We start from the raw sequence: 7,773 nt of genomic DNA, 5'->3' as shown, positions 1-7,773 counted from the left end.
CCTCGCCGGACCACCCCAAGCTCGCCTCACCCTCCCCAGCACCCACCTTCGACGCCACTCCCGCGCCAGAGCCCTCCCCTGCCGACGCCTCGCCGTGCACGACCGCCCGACCATGCCCGCGCCCGGGGAACCGCCGCCAAGCCGCCTCCTCGTCAGAGAGGGACGGATCCCGGGGGCCATGTCGCGGATCCGGCCTCCCTCGCCTTGCTCCCCTCGCCGGAGTCCCCTCGTCGACCAGCACCCTCTTCTCCGACACCGTCGGCCGCCGCCGCTAACCTCGTCATCGATCCGCTCGACCCCGACCTCCTCCGGCTCCATCACGCATCCTGCCGCTTCCGCTGTGAGCCTCCGGCCCTCCGTGGCCTTTTCCCCCTCCTCCCCGTGCCCTCCAGCACCGTTTGCCGCTAGCTCCGTCGTAGTCGCCGCCTTCCGTCGCCCCCGACGTTGTTTCAGCCGCTCCTAGCTACAGACGAAGGCAGGTCTCGACGCTGCGCCTCGCGCTTATCCATTTGGCAGCCGGGGCTGCCCCTTTTGGTCGCTGGAGCCGTCGGCTCCGCGTGCGCCGCCGTTCTCTGAACTCACTGACGGGCACGCACACGCGCACACACGTTTTGACAGTGGGTTGACCCACTGACATGTGGGCCCGCCCGGTTTAACCATTCCCCTAACCACCTAATTAGAACCTAATAAAAATGTTTAGTTGAATAACTGAAAATGACATGTGGTTCCTTTTCATATAAAAGCCTGTTTCAAAATATCTAAGTCAATGGCATGTGCCCCCCCACCTAATTTGTTAAATTAATTAAACTGTTAATTTACACTACTCTATGACAGTTGGGTCCCACCAGCCAGTTTGACTAGTCAACGTTGACCTAGTCAACTGCTGACTGGACTATTGACTTTGACCTGACCCCACCTGTAATACACTGTGGCTGGCACTACACTATGTGACAAAAGTATTTACTGATTTAAATTGGGAATATAAATAAATACTAAAATTGATTTAAATCTTTTAAAATTAATATAAAATAGACCGTAGCTCGTATGGAAAAACTTTGTTCATGAAAGTTGCTCAGAACGACGAGACGAACCCGGATACGCATCCCGTTCGTCCGCCACGCACCCCTAACATATCAAACTCGCAACCTTCCCCCTCTGGTTCATCTGTCCGAAAACACGAAACACCGGGGATATTTTCCCGGATGTTTCCCCCTTCACCGGTATCACCTCATACCGCGTTAGAACACGTCTAGCTCTGCCTGTTATCCTGTTATGCACTTGCTTGCTATGTATTTACTGTTTCTCCCCCCCTCTTCTCTTCGGTAGACCCCGTGACGATGCTGATGCCCCAGTTCGACTACGGAGTTGACGACCCCTCTCTCTTGCCAGAGCAACCAGGCAAGCCCCCCCTTTGATCACCAGATATCGCCTACTCTTTTCTCTATACAACTTGCATTAGAGTAGTGTAGCATGTTACTGCTTTCCGTTATTCCTATCCTAATGCATAGCCTGTCCTTGCTACTACTGTTGTTACCATTACCTGCTATCCTACTGCTTAGTATAGGATGCTAGTGTTCCATCAGTGGCCCTACACTCTTGTCCGTCTGCCATGCTACACTACTGGGCCGTGATCACTTCGGGAGGTGATCACGGGCATATACGATATACTTTACACAGTTACATTACCTGGGATACTGTTCGGAGATGGGGGCTGAAGGGGCAGGTGGCTCCATCCCGGTAGAGGTGGGCCTGGGTTTCCGACGGCCCCCGACTGTTACTTGTGGCGGAGCGGCAGGGCAGGTTGAGACCACCTAGGAGACAGGTGGGCCTGGCCCTGTTCGGCGTTCGTGGATATTTAACACGCTTAACGAGATCTTGGTATTTGATCTGAGTTGGCTACGAGCCTATACGCACTAACCATCTACACGGGAGTAGTTATGGGTATCCTGACGTCGTGGTATCAGCCGAAGCACTTCGTGACGTCAGCGACTGAGCGGCGCGCGCCGGGTTGGACTGCGTTAACGCAACTTCCTTTGTAATGGAGGTTGCTAGGTCTGCTCACCGGCCGCGTACGCAACGTGCATGTGTGCTCAGGGCAATGGGCCCAGACCCCTGCGCGCTTAGGTTTAGACCGGCGTGCTGGCCTCTCCGTTGAGCCTAGGTGGGGCTGCGATGTGTTGATCTTCCGCGGCCGGGCATGACCCAGGAAAGTGTGTCCGGCCAAATGGGATCAAGCGTGCTGGTAAGTTGGTGCACCCCTGCAGGGAAGTTAATCTATTCGAATAACAGGACGACTTGGAGTTGTACCTTGACCTTATGACAACTAGAACCAGATACTTAATAAAACACACCCTTCCAAGTTCCACAGACAACCCGGTGATCGCTTTTCTACAGGGCGACGAGGAGAGGATCGCCGGGTAGGATTATGCTATGCGATGCTACTTGGAGATGCTACTTGGAGATGCTACTTGGAGATGCTACTTGGAGGACTTCAATCTACTCTCTTCTACATGCTGCAAGACGGAGGCTGCCAGAAGCGTAGTCTTCGATAGGACTAGCTATCCCCCTCTTATTCTGGCATTCTGCAGTTCAGTCCACCAATATGGCCTTTACACATATACCCATGCATATGTAGTGTAGCTCCTTGCTTGCGAGTACTTTGGATGAGTACTCACGGTTGCTTTTCTCCCTCTTTTCCCCTTTCCCTTCTACCTGGTTGTCGCAACCAGATGCTGGAGCCCTGGAGCCAGACGCCACCGTCGACGACGACCCCTACTACACCGGAGGTGCCTACTACTACGTGCAGCCCGCTGACGACGACCAAGAGTAATTAGGAGGATCCCAGGCAGGAGGCCTGCGCCTCTTTCGATCTGTATCCCAGTTTGTGCTAGCCTTCTTAAGGCAAACTTGTTTAACTTATGTCTGTACTCAGATATTGTTGCTTCCGCTGACTCGTCTATGATCGAGCACTTGTATTCGAGCCCTCGAGGCCCCTGGCTTGTATTATGATGCTTGTATGACTTATTTATGTTTTAGAGTTGTGTTGTGATATCTTCCCGTGAGTCCCTGATCTTGATCGTACACATTTGCGTGCATGATTAGTGTACGATTGAATCGGGGGCGTCACAAGTTGGTATCAGAGCCAACTGCCTGTAGGAATCCCCCTTCCACACTCCTTGGCCGAAGTCGAGTCTAGACGTTGCAAAAACTTTTACTAACATGGCTGTGTGTCTTACGGGCACACGTCGCCATTGGGTGGTAGTAGGATCTTTTACTCCTCGACCTTTACTCTGGGACCCTGATCTCTCCTCTATTCGGGTTAAATGAAGTTTACTAAATCTAACATTAGGATCTCGTTATTACTTTCTCCCGGAGAGCCACTTGTTACCGATGACCGCCCGCTGCACCAGAAGATTCCGAAGATACTCTACGATGTGCTCTCGAGACTATGTGCCATCGCTTTTGCAATTCACTTCCATCGATAAATCCCTCTGGATAACTACTTACACCTATCGTTCATATTGTCATCCCCAGTTGCTCTTATTATTACAAGATGTCCTGAAATACTCTTCGATATTCCGAGAATTCTTTACGCTTACTGCCCTGCAGTTCCTTGCTGCATGAATACCCCTACGGATAATTACTCGCGCTTGCCGAGTATCCGCTCATCCCCAGTTGTTCTTGTGTTTCACAAAAGTCTTCAAAATAATATTCGAACTTCCGAAAATCCTCTGGAGCCTTTGGCTCTTGAAATTTCTTGTTTGCTTTCATTATGATTGATCCCATAAGTATAGAAATCTTATTGACATTCCTTGTCATTATCATTTTGAGTCTGTTGACTCAATATGTTGCGAATACACGCAATCATCATTGATCCTTATAAATTACCTTTCCGGCTAAGCTTCCATTCTTTTAACTGGAATTGGTTCTCGACCAATCCAATTGTCGTTGATCGTACCCTAAGGCTATTCAACTTATCCATCCCTAATCAGAGCATTGCTTCTGATCCCTTGATTTGGAAATCATAATTCCTTTGCATTTGACAATTGAGTTAGTCAGTTGTTTCTATAATCTGATCTCCTTGCATTCTTCCTCCTCTAGTTGAGTACTGATACTCGTATCAGATCCTTTGTGGACCATCAAGTCCTTTGTTGGATTGTTATCCGACAGTGTCCTACACATTTGATCACTTTGTGAGTTCTTCCCCTAATACATAATGCCTTTGTTAAGTTGTATCCTCTGCTTGGCCAACCATGCTCTGCTTTCGGGCTTGTGTTATTTACTCTTGAAACTTGTGGTATATGTTTCTAAGAAGCCCCTATGGGTTGAACATATGCCTTCTCTAAACCGTGTGAACCCGAAAGTTTTCACGAGTCATACTCTTCTGGTGCTTCACCAGATAAAATTTCAACACTGCAACTTCATCGAACGTGAGAAGTGGATGAAAGGTTATGCATATGAGAAGTGGGAGTCGACCTTGAACTTTGTGTTCATGCCCATGGACCCGATGTACATCTTCTCATCGAAGCTTCTTTTAAAATTAATTATTCCCTTGATATAAGTTCATCTTATATCTGGGGTATGGCCTTTTACAATCGTGGTTTCGACCATGTTCTCCTTTAAATACCATTTTCGATGCAAGTGTAAGCACTTGTCTTCTGTGGATCAATACACCAGTCCAACCTTTACTTTGATCTTGTGTTGAGTATTACCCCCCTGGTATCTCGAGATTATCATGGAACTGCATAACTTCTTATGAGTTCTTCATCAAGTGCTACCTTCCCACTGATTCCAATTTTTCACGGGCTCTGAATTATTAAACACTCAAAGACGCCGATAACTGAATCGAGTCCGCACTACGGTTCAACAACTCTTAGTAATCTTCTGTAAGTACGAGTTTGTACCCGATCATGTCATTCCTAGCCTGTTTGGCTATATCTTTGTCGCGATGATTTTAACTGTGCTACCCGGTCCTTCTTCTCGGAGCACAAATTTCGACGGCGAGCTAAGCTTACGTCGATTTTCCTCGTCATACCCTTTCACCTTAAACAACAAGCTTGAGTTCGAGTTTGTGTCGTAACTGTGGTTCCAATAACCTCTTGCTTCATCATTCCTCTGACTTGATGTCGTCGCTGATTGATTACATCTTCATGAAATCTGTCGACAAATGTGTCGTGATCCTCATCAACCTTATGAGTTCTTCCAGGATATCAATTGAATTCATGATGAGAAATACCATCCTTGTCCCTCGATGATTTGAGTTATCATCGGCAACATTCTTGCCTTCCCCCCCCCCCAACACAAACTTGTTCACAATTTGTGTTGTACCTTGGTTTCCTTGCTATCCAGCAATTGTTCTTCTTTACCTTGGAGTATTACCATCCTTTATGTCAAGAATGTTCTGAGATTTGTTCCACCTCTTGAGAATTCTTGACATAGAAATACTTCTCACCATCACCATTCTTTCTTGGTCCCTGTGTTAATTCCAACAAGTGAACGGTGTTGTTTGGATTCTTTCCTTCTAGCAACCCTATCTCTTTGAAGTTAATGGTCGAAAGTTCATTCTTAGGCTATTGATTATTGCATCACCATTCTGACATTGGTCGTGCAACCCAACCCATATTTCGGGCGCACCTTTCAACCAATGTTTAATTGTGTATGTTTTCCTCGAGCATACTTCCTTATATCATTTGATCTGACAAATGTTATCTCCTTGTTCACTTAATTGTGGACATCCATCTTTTGGGAATCTCGGTGAATTGCCGTTGAGTTCACCAGACACCTCCTTGTCCTCTCCTTGGGTTAATGATGGACTCTTGATAACGGAAATCACTTCATAGTTCATTTCCCCGAGAATCTTACAATGTCATCTCGTCAATTTGTGTTGCACCTTTTCTTCTCAGGTATCCTAAGTCTGAGGTATCCTGACACCAACCGGATCTGAATCTCGGTCAGATATGATGGTTGGGACATATGTCCAAGAGTTGTAACATTGATCTCTACGTGACCCGGTAACATGATGTCATGTCTAGCACCCCCCCCCCTGGGTGGAGGACCTATTGTTATAATTTCTTTTGCAAGGACAACCATTCTTCCTGGAGGAAATTGTAAGACTTATTCTACAAGTTATTCCTGATGGATCCTTTGTGTACCCAAAGTCCGACCTTTGCTTGAAGACCATGTCAATGCTATCTCGAAGTATGTCTGTGGTACTCCGATCTTCAATAAGAACATTTGAAGCATGATGCTAAATTTTATTTATCATTTATCCTAACACCGTTGTATGGGTAATGTCATGATATTTCTCTCCCCTTTTCCTGAAGGGTTTTCTACGTTATACCCTATCATGGATATCATGCTCTGCTTGTCCTTGGGAAGGATATACCCCTGAAATATGTGATTAAACACATTTTTCCTTGTCTTTGTTCTATGTAATTTGATAACCATATTTCCTTTCCGTTGTTTGGTTTAACCTTTCTTGTGATCTATATAATCTAAGCAGTAATAATTCACTGCATAGGTAAACACCTCGGTGTACAACTCTGACAGTGAGACCCTGCTTCTATTGTTGATGACATTTCGGTAACCGCCGATGGATGAGAACTTTGCCTCTTGGCCCGCCTCGTTCAATGAGCAGGAAAATAGTTCTCTTCGTCCCTCGCCCTTGGTATCGACGTTGTCGCCGACATAATCGACAGGCTACCCCCCTGACATGCCTTGCTTGCATGATCACGCAAGACGTCTCCGCCCTTTCTACTTTTAAGAACATGGTGGGCCCATAACCCATAGTTCCCAGGATCAAAACCTGACTCTCCTGCACACCCCAGTTTCCAAAGTTATTCCTCCCGCGTGGACTCGTAAGTAATTCATGAGCCACCTTTCCGATGAGATCATCAATTCTGGCATCGGACACAATAATTATCCCGTTGCTTTGAAACCACTTTCACCTTCTGACTAGGCATTGAACGATTGCCTGGCTGCTTGAAACTTCTTATTGTACCTCCCAACTTTACTCTCGATGTCTTTTAAATGTTCAAACTCGAGAGGTACTCATATGCTCATTCATGGGTTAATCCCAGATTATAACACTTATAACATTCTGTCGTTGCCGACCTGCCCCGTTACCTATTCGTAAATGCGATGGAGTTCCCGAAGAAAAGAGCCGACTTCATCATGAGGACCTGAAACAGAGAAATGAAGACATCAATGAAAGGGATCAACCTCTTCGAAAGGGCAGCCAAGACCGAGAAGACTCGTTAGGTTTTTTGCTACCAGCACCTTTCCCCCATTACTCCACCGCTTAAATCTCGGGACGAGATTTCTTGTAGTGGAGGAGAATTGTGACGCCCGGATACTTAAGCTACAGTAAACCACTGTTAATGATGCCACGTCACCACAATTACTGTTGCTAATCTCGCGTTAGTTCGAAACTGATTCAAATTCAAATTCAAAATCAAATCAAACGGTAAAAGTTTTCAAACTTTAAAACTAAAATATTCGAGTTGTGCCAAATAATGCAAAGTTAATTGTGGTGAAGAAACCCCACTTTTATAAAATGTTTTAATACCCTAAAATGATTAAAACAGTAGGTAAAACAATTAAATAAATGCATTTTGGGTTTTATAAAATACTAAACTATTTTGTTCAGGGATAAAACCTTTCGTGGCAGTAGTTATAATTGTAACTCTATTTTAGCTATGGGTTTCACTTTTTGTAAAACTATAAACTATTATATAAGAAAAATAAAACAGAACAGAAAAATAAAAATAAAAA

This window comes from Triticum dicoccoides, chromosome 3A (assembly GCF_002162155.2).
Source record: "Triticum dicoccoides isolate Atlit2015 ecotype Zavitan chromosome 3A, WEW_v2.0, whole genome shotgun sequence".
NCBI classification, from domain to species: domain Eukaryota; kingdom Viridiplantae; phylum Streptophyta; class Magnoliopsida; order Poales; family Poaceae; genus Triticum; species Triticum dicoccoides.
This window is presented reverse-complemented; position numbering follows the sequence as displayed.